Below are 16,416 nucleotides of genomic sequence, written 5' to 3'. Positions count from 1 at the left end.
GAACAACTGCCAGGGCACTAGCTGCACCATTGGAATAAGGTAATGTGTTCTGCTTGAGGAAATTGGGTGAACCTCTTTTCTTCACCTTCAAGGCTTGCCCTGGTCTTTCCTCCTTCTTATAACGTTTGCTTCCGAACATTGACAATATCGAAGTACACTTGGCTACGCTGAATCGTGAACTGTCGGACTGTGTGATCTTTGGCAACAGGTCTCCGGTGTCACTTAACCTTGACTCCGGCCCTTTGACTTTTGAACTCCTGTCTGAGTGTTTCTCGATTCTGTCTGCCTAACCAAAATATTGCCTGTGATTTTTGCCTCCAACTCCCTCTGGGTGTCTCACGTGCTAAGTGTGTTTTTGCCCCGGTAGCATCTCATGTCATGGATACGCGTTTATTTAGTAGACCGAACTGTCAAAAAGTGATCATGATCGTATTCACGGTAACGTGTTTTGTTCCCAACACCGGTCCATTCAAACACAGGGTACTTACCTTGAGATTTACTGTACAAAGTGAATTAGTTGTAGTATATTTTACGTGTGGTTTGTGTTTGAGTTTGATAGAAGTGTTGTGTTTATAACAAATGGTTTAAAAATAAATGTACTTATATTTTTCTACCTGAAACCTTGAGTCAGTGTTTGCTTGAGTCACAGTAATTGGTATCAGGTAATATTATCCCCATATATATGGTTGCCGTAAATAATATCGCCGGGAAAGGTTGCGCCGATATTACATGGGACCCAGTAATTGTGGTCCCTTTGTGTAATCTCTGCTGCTACTCATATACTCTTGAGATAAGCCTGGCTGCTCCGCCACTGCTACCACTCCGACATAGTAGTGCAGGCTTGTACCAAAGGTAAAACTTGTATTGCCACCTGTAGTCTTAATTGTGTGTAGTGGTCCCTAAGGGCACTGCACAGGATTCTGCCTAACACTGGTGTACAGCGGTGAGGATTTGGAAGTAGAGTGATTACACCTAGAGTGCTGCTGTTGCTTGGGTTCAACTAACCATAAGGCTAAACACCACTAATTCTAGTTAACTAAGAAATCATGTCAAATATGGAAAACTACACTGAAGAGAGTCTTTTAATCTACACTGCTGAGGTTCTGACAACCATGTGTAGGGATAAGAAGCTCTATGGTAAAGGAAAGAAATCTGAACTGGTTGAAAAGTTAATGGGAAAAAGTCTGGAGAGTGGGTCAGAGGGGCCTACCACACCAGCCAATGTGGATTTTAATGTTTCTGATTCTGAGAGTGTTAATTGTGAAGAAGTAGACGAGTCCTTGTTAGGAAACCCTAAAACTCCTTTGCCTGCTCAGAATGCACAACCTTTGTCCACAGGGACCCCCACAGGTCCTACACTTACTCCTGAATTTATTGCACTTGAGAAAATGAGACTTGAATTGGAACTGAAACGCATTGATGCAAAAACTGCCATGAAACATCAAGAGTAAGGCTCAGAGAAATGGAGCTCAACCATGAACTAGAAATAAAGAAACTGTCTCTAGAAAATGCTTCTCTCCCAGAGTCCTCTAGGTCTTCCAGCCCTAAGAGACCCCATATGTGTAACGCTCACCTGATTCCCGCAGAGGCGCCGGTCTTGACTGGGTGAATGCCGTATCTTCAAAAGGTGATGTGTAACACACGGTTGGCTCTTTGGGCTGGACCTCTGTGCACTGTATGTCTGACTCGAAGAGTAAGATGTCTGCAGATAGAAAATATGGGATTAATGAACTGGGGTTATTGGGTGCCTCTCTCCTCCTCCCTTTCTCTTCTCCTGTAGAACCCCAAAGGTTAACGCCCTCACCTTAGGTAAGTGAACGCCGAGCTCTCCATCTGCCTCGGGGCAGGGTGCCGTAACCAGTTTCTTCACTGGATAAGGGTGCAGGCCTCTTGACCTCAGAGGACTGCTGTCCGTCGGTAACTGCACGAACGGTAAGTTCTGGGCACTTCAAATGTCTTAAAAGTCTTTTGTAATGATATCTCTTGTTTTGCAGGGTTCCGGCGATGGCGGATGGCGGGCTGATGAGAGTTGAGGATCGAACCCGCGTGAGGAATAGAAGCGCCTGGAAGCACGTAAGTAAGCGCTTGTAGTCTGCTTCACGATGCGCACTAACTGTCCCTTTAATCTTGCAGGTACAAGTTCGGAGCTTTAGAGAAGCTGAAGGGTGCTGGAATACCCACTGGATTCGGCGTGGGAAGGAGTAATGGCACGTGAGTAATAAAGTTGCCCAATGTCTTTAAACGCACCTTCTTTTGTCTTTCAGATGCGGGATGCAGCGCCGAAGGCCTCCGGAGCGTGCGAAGAGCTGGTAAGCTTTTGTCTTTCAGCTGCCGGAATGCAGTGCGAAGACCTCGGGAGCATGCGAAGAGTAGGTAAGCCTTTGTCTTTCAGATGCCGGAATGCAGCGCGAGGCGTTGGTGACAGCCGATGGACCAGGTAAGAGATGCGCTGTCACTGAAGACCGTAGTGCTAACCTGTTCTTTCTTTGTCTTTACAGGTGCTGCTGAAGACTGGATTCCAGGATGGTAAGCCTTTGTTCCCTTAGGCCCAGGATCAGAAGCAGAAGACACGATGAGCGTTCTGCTGCAGAGAATGCAGAATAACGCAAAGCAAGATTCATCCATCGGGTGTGGTTTAAATAGCCTCCTGTAGTGCTTAGGTGTCTCCTTCCACAGCCTCGCCTAGGTGAGAAAAGAGTTCCTGCTTTCCAGAAGAGTTCCAGTGTTCTGAACCTAGGGAGTGGCTCCTGCCCCACCCAACAGGAAAAGTAGTCCCAAACAGAAGAGGATCAGAGGCTCAACTGGCAGGCAAGTAAGCAGCATGGTCTGCTGCAGGTAAGTCCACCCAAGCATTATGAGCCCGGCGCTTCCAGCGCTGGGACTGGGCATCTTTATGAGCCTGGTGCCACTGGCGCCAGGACAGGGTCCAAAAGGTCCCAATTGGGACTGGCTGGCACTCGGAACCGGGGTTATGGGTCTGCTTCCAAGGGATTCGGGTAAGTCCTGATCTTTTGGAAGCAGAGATCATGACAATATGCCAAAGGAAATGATCGATATGTATGAGACTAAACTTGATATTTTGGATTGGTTAGCAATGTTTGATTAACAATCATGGGATTCAAGGTATCTCAGGGAATCAGTTGATTCCTTGGCTTTTCTCTAGGCTCCCCCCTGTTGCAAGTGATGCTGTAATGGAGTTGGGGAGGAGCATAAACAGGATTATGAGTGTGTGAAACTAGCATTAATAGCTAGATTTGGGAAGACCCCTTCCCAGAATCTTAAGAGGTTTAGAACCCTCAAAAAGCATGATGGTACCCCTTGGGCTACCTAGGTGTGTGAATGTTTGAAAAACTTAGATGGTTGGGTTAAGGGTTACAAAGTGAACACTTATGAAAGTTTGAGGAATCTTGTAATGTTGGAGTCTATTTTTGATGTCTGCTCTTGTGAGCGTAGACAACACTTGGCTGATTCAAAGGAGATAGATCCTAAGAAACTAGCTAAGGCTGCTGACTTATGGGTTGCCAACAGGGCTACTCACAAGGATTCTGAGGCTACTCAGAAGAAGGATGAGGGGAAGCAACCAAAGAAAGACGACAAAGAGCATTCCAATCATTCCAATCCAAAAGAGGGCCCCAAACACAACCAGGGTAAGCCACAAGGTAAACCAAATCAGACTAGTGTACCATCTGGTTCCACACCAGATGGAGGTCAGAGCAAACCCCCACTGCAGAGAGCATTTGGGAAATGCTTTGTTTGTGGGTTACCTGGCCATGTGAAAGGAGATCCCAAGTGTAAGGGTAAACCTTCAGGGATCAACACTGTCTCCTTAGCCTTCTCCCAGGTGGATGAAGTACCTATAGCCAGTGGAAACTTTCAGCTACTAGCTGATGAGCCCATGAGAGTCTCAGCTAGTGTTTATTTAGTGTCCTTGGGTCTTTGGGAACAACAGAACTTAGATGTCCATAACTCAATCCCAGATAATACTAATGAGTATTACAAAGATAGTGTTCTTGTGAATGGTCAGGAAACCCCTGCCATCAGAGAAACTGGAGCCAGCATAACTGTGGTTGATGAATGTTTTTTCAAGGTGGAGGATGTTGCTAAGGCACCCAAACACCTAACCAAGTTAGCTGGAGGCCCTGTGCAAATGGTTCCCCAGTTACCAGCTCTCATCCAGTGTAATGACATGACTTCCAGGATACCTGTAAGTGTGCAAACTAACGTACCTGGGAGGGTCCTGTTGGGTAATGACCTTAAAACTCTTGGAGTTGTGTCTAGTACCCCCAGGCCTCCCAGCAGAAGGAAGCAGGAGCTCACAAGGTCTGCAAGGGAGAGAACCTTAAGGAGGCTCTCGTGGGGACATAATTGAGGAAGCCATCACCCCAAGTCCACAGGACTTACTTATGCCATTGCAGGACAAGAAAAGACAAAGGGGAAACCTAAGTCTGCCAGCAAGAAACCAGCAAGCACTCCAGTGCCCAGAAGGACATCTCCGAGACTGTCCAAAGTCACACCTGTGACTCCCACACCAGCTGAGGCGGAGTGTGAGGTTCAACCCTGTATAGTCAAACTAGATACTAAGGAATCAGATCTAGAAGAGGATCTTATCTTGGTAGGAGATCTTGACCCTGTTGACCATCCTGAGCTGCAGTCTTTACTAGCAGAAGGTGGACCCAACAGGGAGGATTTCAGTAACGGACGAAAAGTGTCCTACCTTGGAAGGTCTCCGCCAACAGGCCACTTCTCAGCTCAATGGGACTGAGCCTGGGAAGTATAGGTTACACTGGTAGGATGACCTCTTCTACAGTGAACTACTGAGTCAACTCCTGGAAACTACAAAAGACTTGTAGTACCTCTAGTGAACCGAATCCAGTTTCTGCAGTTAGCCCATGAGGTACCTTTGGCTGGTCACTTAAATTTTAAAAAGACCAAAAGAAAGGCTATCTCTGCACTTCTACTGGCCTAAGATGGGTACAGAAGTAGACAAATTCTGCAGAAGCTGCCACACTTGCCAAACCTCTGGCAAGAGTGGATCCAAGAATGTGGCACCCTTAGTGCCTCTCCCAGTGGTGGGGGTTCCTTTTGAGAGGGTGGGGATTGACATTGTTGGTCCTCTTGACCCTCCCACATCTTCAGGCAACAGGTTCATCCTGGCTGTAGTGGACCATGCCATTAGATTTCCTGAAGCCATACCTATGAGGACTGCTACGGTTCCGGCTGTGGCTAAGGCCCTACTTGGTATTTTTTACCAGGGTAGGTTTTCCTAAGGAGGTGATATCTGACAGGTGATCAAATTTAATGTCCCACTACATGCAAACCATGTGGAAAACCTGTGGAATCACCTACACTCTCGACTGTCTTCCATCCTCAAACCAATGGGTTGGTAGAGAGGTTTAACAGAGCTATGAAGAGCATGATAGGTGCTTTAGAAGAACCCCTTAGAAGAAAGTGGGACCTTCTACTGCCATGCCTTCTCTTTGCATATAGAAAAGTCCCTCAGGAAGGAGTAGGATTCAGTCCCTTCGAACTTCTCTATGGCCATCCAGTCAGAGGTCCATTGGCCCTGATTAAGGAGGGGTTGGAGAGTGCTCCTTCCCCCAAGCGAGCCAGAGTGACTGACTAGGTGATGGGTCTCCGCAGGAGAATGCCACACATGATGGCAGAAGCAAGTGATAACTTGAGGGCTGGTCAAGCTCTGGTCAAACATTGGCATGACCAGAAGGCTAACATGTTTGAGTTTACTCAAGACCAGCTTGTTCTCGTTATGGTCCCAACAAGGCAGAGGGCCTTGCAGGACAAATGGATAGGACCCTTCAAGGTTGTGGGTAAACTTGGGAGAGGTTAACTATCTGGTGGACTTAGGCAATCCTAAGGAGGCTCCCAGAGTCTTTCACACCAACCGTTTAAAGGCTTATGTCTCTAGACCTGACATAGGAGCTCTGCTTCTAGCTTCAGCTCAGGAGGAGGAGAGTGAACCTCTGCCTGACCTCCTCAGAGGCTTACCTTTAGATGAGCAAGTGGAAGGAGTTAATCTCTCTTCCAGTATCACATCTGACCAGCAGGATGAGTGCAAGTTGCTGTTAAATCAGTTTGCCTCCCTGTTCTCACTTTCACCAGGCTTGACCCCTTGGGGCCAGCATGACATACACACTGGTGACTGTTTGCCTGTCAAAAGCAGGGGGTACAGAATGTCAGACAATGTCAGATCCCACATAAGGAATGAGGTCAACAAGATGCTTGAACACGGGGTTATAGAGCCCTCTACTAGCCCATGGTCTAGCCCAGTTGTGCTTGTACCAAAGACAGGATCCAAAGAGTTGAGATTCTGCGTGGACTATAGAGCTCTAAATGCAGTCACAACAACTGATGCCCAGGACAGATGATCTGGTGGACAAACGTGGCGCAGTCAAGTACCTCAGCCCATTTGACCCAACGTTAGGCTATTGGTAAATAGCCCTGACAGACCATGCCAAGGCGAAAACTGCATTCTCCACCCCAGCTGGCCTCTACCAATTCAAGGCAATGCCTTTTGGACTAAAGAATGCACCCGATACATTTCAGAGGATGGTCAATCAAGTTCTGAATGGAATGGAGGACTTCTGCATGGCATACTTGGATGACACTGCAGTGTTCAGGCCTACATGGTAAGAACATATTTAACACCTAGGTTATGTATTGCAGGCTCTTGAACAGGCCCATCTGACCATAAAGACAAGCAAATGTCAATTTGGTCAGAGTTCAGTGGTCTACCTTGGACATGAAGTAGTAGGAGGTGACATAAGGCCACAGGCTGTACAAAACTGGGCCACCCCTACTACTCAAACCCAAGTCAGAGCCTTCCTAGGTTTCACTGGGTACGATAGGAACTTCATAGAGAACTATGGGACCAGAGCTTCTCCCTTGAATGTCATCTCCTCTCCCAAATTTCCTAAAAAGGTAAGGTGGAATGAGGAGTGCAATCAAGCCTTTGAAGGTCTAAAGAAAGCCCTTTGTCAAGCTCCAGTCCTAAGAGCTCCTGACTATCACCAACCCTTCATTGTACAGACTGATGCTTCTAATCTAGGTGTAGATGCAATCCATAGTCAACTGGAGGAGAAAGGTAGGGAACACCCCATTTGTTTCATCAGCAGGAAGTTAAAGGATCCTGAGACAAGGTGGGCAACAATAGAAAGAGAATGCTTTGCTATTGTGTGGTCACTGAAGAGGTTTAGAACATACTTGTATGGATCTACCTTCATTATTCAGACTGATCACCAACCCTTGAGATGGCTGATGCAAATGAAAGGGGAAAACCCCAAAGTTACTCGGATGGTCAATCTGCCTGCAAGGATTTGATTTTTCCATTGAGCGCAGAGCAAGAAGTCACCACCAAAATGCTGATGGCCTCTCTAGGAGGTTTGTAACCGACTAGAGGTATGAGGTCCATCCAGGAGTGGATGAAATCCTCCTGTTCCTTAGTCTGGGGGAGGGGGGCGGCGAGTGTTAGGGAGAATTTGCATTTATGGCTAATTCCCCTCATCTAGTGAGTCCCCCAGCAGCTTTGCTGGACTTCTGGAGTTTATTGTTTTCTACCGCTATTATATTAGATAAACGTAGTATTGTTCTTGGCTTTTATATTAGCCTCTAACATAAACCCGCTTGACCAAATTGTCTTTCTCTTGGCTCCAGTTGGGTTTATTCGCCATTTCTTTTTGTTGAAGTCCTTCTTGTGTTTTACTTTGCGCGGCAAACTAGGTTTGCCTTCTTTGTTCACCGTCTTTTGGCGGGCTTCCGCACAGAAGCCCTCCACCAGGCGCCTGGGTGTCTAGGTGGGCTGAATGTGAGGGATGGGTGTAGTCACCCCCTGCACAGGGTATCCTTGGAAACCAAGTCGCACTTTGCTATGATTGGCTGAGGTGGTTGTCCAAAACCAAAAAGGAGGTACAATCTCATGGGTCACGAATTTAGGGATTTAATCCATTAGTACCAATTTAACAGGTTCCCCAATTCCAATTATATATTTTGTTCCATTTATTGACAAAAATTGGGTACGAACCTGGGCAGTAGCAGTTCTACCTCCTTTTTGGTTTTGTATTTCTCATGCCCAAGTCTGCTACTTGTCACCAAGGCCATACCAAAGCCCTCAGTATATAATGAGGTGGTTGTCCAGGCTGGACAACCCCCCTGCTGGGTGAATGACAGCCAGGCTGTGTGAATGGGGGTTTTGCGCATAAAAGGCATGTCTCTTGGGCTAGAAGTGAAAGTCGCCACTAGAACTACAAGGAACCGAAGAGAAGCGGAGAGAACGATGACTGTTGCAACTACCCCGTCCCAGTGAAGCCCTGCTGCAGTCCTGAGCCATCTACCCTTCGACAACTAAGAGAAGATCCAGCCCGGAGTCTTCCTCCCTTGAGACTGGTGGGGATAACCAGCTCATCTTCCACAGCCAGAGGATCCTCTTCCTTGGTCGAAATCGCTGCACACTGCTGTAGTGGGCCGGATAGCCATCTGAAGAGCCTCTCCTGTTTTTAAGGAGCGCACCTTTTATTCCTTGTCGCTGCTGCCGGCACCCTGTGTGATGCAGACCCCCTTCAAATGTCCTCCTTCACAACTAAGCTGCAGGAACCGTGGGTCTGCGGGAAACCAACAGGAACAACTGCCAGGGCACTAGCTGCACCACTGGAATAAGGTACTGTGTTCTGCTTGAGGAAATTGGGTGAACCCCTTTTCTTCACCTTCAAGGCTTGCCCTGGTCTTCCCTCCTTCTTATAACTTTTGCTTTCGAACATTGACAATATCGAAGTACTCTTGGCTATGTTGAATCGTGAACTGTCTGTGTGATCTTCGGCAACAGGTCTCCGGTGTCACTTAACCCTGGCTCCGGCCCTTTGACATTTGAACTCCTGTCTCCGAGTGTCTCTCTATTCTGTCTGACTAACCAAAATATTGCCTGTGATTTTTGCCTCCAACTCCCTCTGGGTATCTCAGGTGCTAAGTGTGTTTTTGCCCCGGTACCATCTCATGTCACAGATACGCGTTTATTTAGTAGACCAAACTGTCAAAAAGTGATCGCAATCGTATTCACGGTAACGTGTTTTTTTCGTAACACCGGTCCATTCAAACACAGGGTACTTACCTTGAGATTTACTGTACAAAGTGAATTGGTTAGTTGTAGTATATTTTACGTGTGGTTTGTGTTTGATAGAAGTGTTGTGTTTATAACAAATGTTTTAAAAATAAATGTACTTATATTTTTCTACCTGAAACCTTGAGATAGTGATAGCTTGAGTCACAGTAATTGTGGTCCCTTTGTGTAATCTCCGCTACTGCTCATACGCTTGAGATAAGCCTGGCTGCTCCGCCACTGCTACCACTCTGACATAGTAGTACAGGCTTGTGCCAAAGGTAAAACGTGTATTGCCAAATGTAGTCTTAATTGTGTGTAGTGGTCCCTAAGGGCACTGCACAGGATTCTGCCTAACAATGCCATCCTGAAAGTACCGCGTAATCCACTACCTTTTTGTGATAGTGAAGGTGGGGGATGGGTAAACAATATTGAACTATGCAGGGGATTCAGTCTTCCAGCGTATATGTATGAAGGTGTTTTTTTTTTTTTTTTTTACACGTGTGACCAAATTTCTTTTGTATTTTCTTTGTATGCGTTTCCATTTGCCTGTCCTCACATTTTTACAACATTCTGGTCAATGCTTTTTGCACAGTGTGAAAGAAAACTGCATTGCCAATGGCGCTCAAATAAATGCCATTTCTACGGAGCCACTGCATATTTTGCAGCCTCATGATCGCATACTGGGTGGAGAACATGCCAGCAGTCTGCATAAACCGACACATTAATCTTTTTATAACACACCTTCCGACCGCTGGCTGGGGACAAATTACACCGTCATGGACCCACACTGCTCTTGGTGTTATGCATGAGAAGACCACCTTGGCAGTAGGGAAAATATGCATCACTGCGGTCAGCAACCTCATCAGTAGACTGATTAATCATCCACACGACATGCAACCCAAATGTGCACTTCCATAGTGCACCACGACACAGTCCACGTTCATGACGGACGCCACATATCTGCAAAGGCGAACTATCCCGCCGAAAATGCAGTCACCCTGACAGGCCCAGAGAACATCCACACCTTCCAAGCCGAAATGACCAGCAACACCGGTTTGCACGCAACATCTGTGCAGGTGGCACATAAAGATGTCACTGACAATAAGCACAGTGTGTCTCTCCATGTCGACCACCCTCATGACACAGTATTGTGATGAAATGTAATGACCCTTCCTATGACCACGCCCTAAACTCCGAATTGTCTTTTTCCCACAATTCCATTTCCACCCTGCTCATAATGGGAGGATGTGCGCTTTACCCTCTACAGTGAGGGCCACGGCCCAATACAGATGTGACAATACTACTTCCCTTTCAACAGTCACTTTTTGCAGCACTCCCCAAATTGGGTGCCGTCACATTTCAAAACATGCATGCACCAATCACATACAAAACCTTTGCATTGCACACTCATTTCTATACACCACTCCTTTCTTACCGTCAATGACTCTCAGTACACGTTCCGTTTGTTTGCAAAACCCCTCCACCAGATATTTCTGCTAAAGAAGGCACTATTGCAGCATCCACAAACATCCTAACATTGCCCCAGCACACCTTTAGGAATGCACACAACATTGCAACCCTTTTCACACCCACCACAACACTACACATCCAAGCACGCAACCATGTAGGCACCTAACATTATGCACAAACGTTACATATGTAGCGCCAGTTCTACCCATCTCCCCCAAACTATAAGACACCCATTCACGAAAACATGTCACACTTAGCAGAGGCCACAACCATAGCACAGCTTCCACCACCCCTACGCACCACCATTCACACGCTATTGTGTCACTGCACCACCTTCACAACATTGGCCCTACTTCAATAAATGTGCACACATCACAGTAACCAACCACATATAAGCTGCCCTTCAACCATACCCACTTCCATACTCACATTACGTACGCACTGCACCCTGTGGCCACACTACCCAACTTCTCACTGCACCATCTCCTGTCGCACACCAAATACTGTTGCATGTTCCAACTATCACCACAACCATAGAATGCACAATTCACGCTCTGCAACTCATTTGTCCTGCTGTAGCATTTTGACAATGCGCTCCACACACATTCCCCAAAGATCGCCACCCTGTGCTGCATACACTGCCAAACCTGCATTGCTCCAGTGGGTCTGCTCCTTGCACACATTCACCCCACCGTAATTGAACAATACATGTCAGCATATCGCCAACTACCACTATGGACATATGCACCACTGGCACCAGCACTCCTACCCAACCTCGACACTGCAATGGACATACACATCATTGCGTATAACTGTTATCATAATGTATAACATTATACTGTCTCCGGCACCCCTATGCCCTTTGATTTCACATACTATTCCCTTATCCAGATCCACTCAAAGGATTGTTTCACTGGCAATGCAAGTACATGTTTAGAACATTGCCCGCCCATACTGCAAGCATTGTGCACACAGCACACTAGCCAAACACATAAGCTGCCCTTCAACCATACCCTGTAACATACTGACGGTATACAAGCATTGCACCCAGTGCCCACACAGCGTAACTTTTCTCTGCAGCAACTCCAACCACAGGAGCACCTCCATGGAGGTATGCATTAACAAATTGCAACAGTTACCATAATGTACAAACAAGACACTCTCCTGCATCCCTGTGCACTTTGAATCGCATACTATGGGCATACCCACTACCATTCACAAAGTATTGTGCCACTGCCAACCTACCAACAATCTATTTGCAACTGTGGCCTATAACGGCGGAAATGGGCTCCACACCCATTCCTTACGTGTCACCACCCTCCAACTCATGCCCATTGAGAAATGCATTACTGGCGTGCGTGTCCTCAAGGCCTAGGCTCTTGAATGCATGACCTACGGCCTTCGGCCATGCATCCAATAGTCTAGGCCCCTTGAACGCACTCACAGCAACGCAATGCCACCATGCATGTCTCCATGTCAGCCTCTGCGACAATCCACATAAACACCACTGCCACCAACACTCCTACCCAAACTGTACACCGCCATGGCGCTACGCAGCAGCAAATGGCAACCGTTAACATTATGCACATGTGGGCAGCTACCATTTTGCACAAACGTACCACACGTAGGCAGCAGCACTTCACCCCAACTCCCCCACACCATAAAACACCCAATCACGAACAGAGGTCGCAGTTACCAGAATGCACAAACATACCAGATCCTCCATCACCTCAGCCATTCACAAAGTATTGTGCCACTACAACCACAACATTCGGCCGACTTCAGCAATTCTGCACACAGCATAGGCCTTGAACACACCTACAGCAATGCATTTCACCAACTACGACCATCGACATACACACCACTGCCACCAGCACTCCTACCCAACCAGCGCACCACCACTTAGCTATGCAGCAACAAATTGCAACAGGTAACACAATGTGGAAAGAAAACACTCTCTCCTGCACCCCATACACTTTCATTCACATACTATAGGCGTACCCACTCCCATTCACAAAGTACTGTATCACTACCACCCTAAGAAAAAGGGGGGTCTGGGAATCTCTCTACCAGCACAAACACAGCCCAATGACCTGTTCTTGGGTGAATAACCCCTGGGAGAGACTCTACCAAGTCTTTAGCTCACTGTCCTTTTCACAGAGAAGAAATTTCCCCGCATATCAGCCTTTGTCCTGCCCAGGGGCAGTCCAGCGCCGAAATGCTAGGCAATTCTCCTCTGAACAAGAGTACCATCAGTAACCCCATACATGTGTTTCAGCCTTGTTGGGCATCATCAGTGAGGTGAAACTGTTGCCTCCCTAAGGACAGTGAGCAAGGGGTCCACGTCTGGATTGCCCTGTTAACTTAGGGTGAAACCCAAAGTTAATGTATGCAAAAAAAAGGGGGGTCTGGGAATCTCTCTACCAGCACAGACACAGCCCAATGACCTGTTCTTGGGTGAATAACCCCTGGGAGAGACTCTACCAAGTCTTTAGCTCACTGTCCTTTTCACAGAGAAGAAATTTCCCTGCATATCAGCCTTTGTCCTGCCCAGGGGAAGTCCAGCGCCGAAATGCTAGGCAATTCTCCTCTGAACAAGAGTACCATCAGTAACCCCATACACGTGTTTCAGCCTTGTTGGGCATCATCAGTGAGGTGAAACTGTTGCCTCTCTAAGAACAGTGAGCAAGGGGTCCACGTCTGGATTGCCCTGTTAACTTAGGGTGAAACCCAAAGTTAATGTATGCAAAAAAAAGAGGGGTCTGGGAATCTCTCTACCAGCACAAACACAGCCCAATGACCTGTTCTTGGGTGAATAACCCCTGGGAGAGACTCTACCAAGTCTTTAGCTCACTGTCCTTTTCACAGAGAAGAAATTTCCCCGCATATCAGCCTTTGTCCTGCCCAGGGGCAGTCCAGCGCCGAAATGCTAGGCAATTCTCCTCTGAACAAGAGTACCATCAGTAACCCCATACACTACCACCCTACCCACATTCAGTTTGCAGCACCAACGCTACTGCAACCAATCGGCACACAGCACACTTTGCAAGCAGCATCCTGTACCGGATGCAGAATGAAACATGACTTCCTGCGGTGTGTATGTTGCAGCCCTACGCTCCTCAGTGCATGCCCTACAGCCTACGGGCATGCACCCAATAGTGTAATCCTTCCACAGTCCTACTGCACCTTCATTCACCCATGCATGCCTCCATGTGGCCAACTACCGCATTCCATCCACCGCGCACTGCCACCCGCACCCAACCCATCTCATGTGCAATTCACTCCCCATCTGCAAATGGCCCGCCATCACTCACCACAAAAAGAGTTTGCCGCAAACAGGTTGCAGCACAAACTAAGGGACCATTACGACAGCTGCCTCCAATCATCACAGAAAATACTAGTCTACGTATGTCACATGAACCACTTCTCACTCCCCCAGCCATTCCTTCCTTTGTTGCCACCGACATAATGCGTACGGTAAATGTTCCAGACCCTTCCGCCGCTGCACTGTCCTCCGATTCACGATGGCGTCTTTCCCAAAAAAATGTTGACACACAGCATGCTTCCCTCCAGCCAGCCACCAGCCGCGTCCAAACTTCTCCGACACCACGCTGTACTGGGATTCAATTACACTTCTGTCTGCGGAGAGAATAGGGAAATGGGTCAGCGGAGCGGACCCAGATATCACACATTTTTTGGGACTTACATTTCAGTGTTTTGTAACAAATGTACTGGTCCGATTTCCACTGAACACACACACAAAAACATGCTTTCTGGACCAAGCCCCCACTCCTGATGCAAATTTGGGGAAAAGCCGTCCAGCCGTTCAACCTGTAGCCATGCGTAAAGTTTTTCCCCATTCAGTCTATGGCGGGAAAAAAATGTTGGGACCTCCCCTGCAACTCCCCCCCCACCCCACACACGAAACCTTGACCAACTTGGCGAAATAATTCAGAGCCGCCCATATACTTTGTTTGCAAAGATTGGTGAGGATTCGTCCAGGGGGAGCAAAGTTATAAGCCGCCAAACAAGTGCTATTCCTACGGCCGATACCGCCGGAGAGATATATATATATATATATATATATATATATATATATATATATATATATATATATATATATATATATATATATATATATTATATACACACACACACGTATATTGTAAGGGGGGGGGGTCGAAATATATATATATATATATTTTTTTAAACAATAAACAACCAACATTTTCAGAGGTCACTGTGATGGGGGCGCAGTAATGGCGTAATTCCAGATGACTCCTGCTCCTTGACAGCATACAGCCAGTAACCACTTTTATCCAGATACTTGTACAACATACAGAAAAGGTAAGGAAACAGAGGCGGAAAACACACATACCGTGCCCTTGCAGATATCTCCATGGATTCAATCAGTTAATCAGTATTTATATAGCGCAAGACCTTTACCATAAGCATTAGGCCGCTTAATTAATACTGAAGGAAGGAGCGGGAAGATTCAAACAAATAATTAAGTCTTCAGATCTGCTTTAAAAATATGAAAGTCTTGGATCTTACGCAGATCTAATGGTAGAGAACTCCATAGCTTAGGGCCTGCCACAGAAAAGCTTGTCCACCACAACGCTCCGAGCTGATGTTCGGAAAGTTTAAACAAGCAGCGAGAGGCGGATCTTAAGGCTCTACCAGGACAGGAAGAGATTACCCTTTCTTATACGGCTTCACTACCTTTGCCTCGTCGCACTCAATGTAAAATGCACATAGACTTAAACTTGATGCAAGCAGTAACTGGTAAATAGTGCGTAACCAGTGCAGTGGACGTCAAGCGGAAACTGGCCTGTCATAAAGAATACCTTCGTCTAAGCAAATGGTAGAATTTTGTAACACCTGGAGACTGTTCATCAAATAAGTTGGATGACCAAGAGAATAGCGTTGCAATAGTCGAGACTGCCATTTATCATGGCAGCAACAACCGCAGCATGAAATTGAATGGGAATATAGTGTACGTTTTTTTTCAGCTGTTTCAATTTAAAAAACCCAGTGCTGCAGATGGAGCTCACCCAAGCGTCAAGAGAAAGATGCAAAAAGCTTTTCACCCGGATTTTTCACTACTTCTACGGGGGTGGTGTGAGGGGTCAGCACTGAGAGGCAGACACAAATATACTTTTCTCAAGTTCAGTCATTTTATTAACATAAAATGGGGTTGGATAAAGGCCTAACTTTCCCTATTCCAACTAGTATCCCTTCATATGACCGCACAGTAATATATTCAAATTACATGTGCAGGTAAATATTTAAAAGTTAAACGTAATAGAATAATTCAAACATATAACGTCAACCAAAACCCTTCTTGCATCCAAGGGTTGACTCCCTTCCCCTGAATTGTATCACACAGACTATATACAATGTTCTGTGTCAAAACCAGTTTCTTAAGAGTCTCTTTCACCTACCACTCTCCCCAACATGACAAAACAAATGTCCTTTTCAAAACAGAACACCTCTCCTAGTCTAGATAGCAAAGTATCTTTTCCACAGAGTTGTTTTGAATAAGGCAAAGGAAAGTATTTAGTACTTTGCAGGATAGCAGAACACATTTCTTTCACCACAGAGGTTCAAGCATGGCAAAAGACAAGTCTTTTCAAAGTTTCTGATTGACAAAATACAAACTGAATTTTGCAGTACACTCTCCTGCCAGGAAAGTCATCAGGACTCTTGATATCCTGGTTTACTCTCCTGAATCGGTTTCCAAAAAGGTTCTGCTACCCAATGGCTGATCTATTAAGTCAGGAAAATTGCACACCATTTGCTCTCAGTGTTCTTTTAACAATGTCTTTTGGATTAGGCAA

At 46.5% G+C, this 16,416-nt stretch overlaps 1 protein-coding gene across 4 annotated transcripts in view; it reads right to left on the bottom strand.

The window, feature by feature from the left end:
• The window catches only part of RANGRF (RAN guanine nucleotide release factor), a 123,164-nt gene that overhangs the window by 85,933 nt on the left and 20,815 nt on the right, over positions 1-16,416 (bottom strand). The window contains exon 2 of one of the 4 annotated variants that reach the window (XM_069646206.1): positions 14,053-14,211. The exons of 2 other annotated variants lie outside the window; for them this stretch is intronic. The gene's annotated coding sequence lies outside the window, so the exon portion shown is untranslated. The remainder of the gene's footprint in view (positions 1-14,052; positions 14,212-16,416) is intronic. One more of the 4 variants, XM_069646210.1, reaches the window with a different exon arrangement.

The sequence above is a fragment of the Ambystoma mexicanum genome, chromosome 1p, assembly GCF_040938575.1.
Source record: "Ambystoma mexicanum isolate Mex_15411 chromosome 1p, UKY_AmexF1_1, whole genome shotgun sequence".
In the NCBI taxonomy this organism is placed as follows: Eukaryota; Metazoa; Chordata; class Amphibia; order Caudata; family Ambystomatidae; genus Ambystoma; species Ambystoma mexicanum.
Note: the sequence above shows the minus strand (reverse complement) of the source record. Positions and strands in the feature narration are given on the sequence as shown.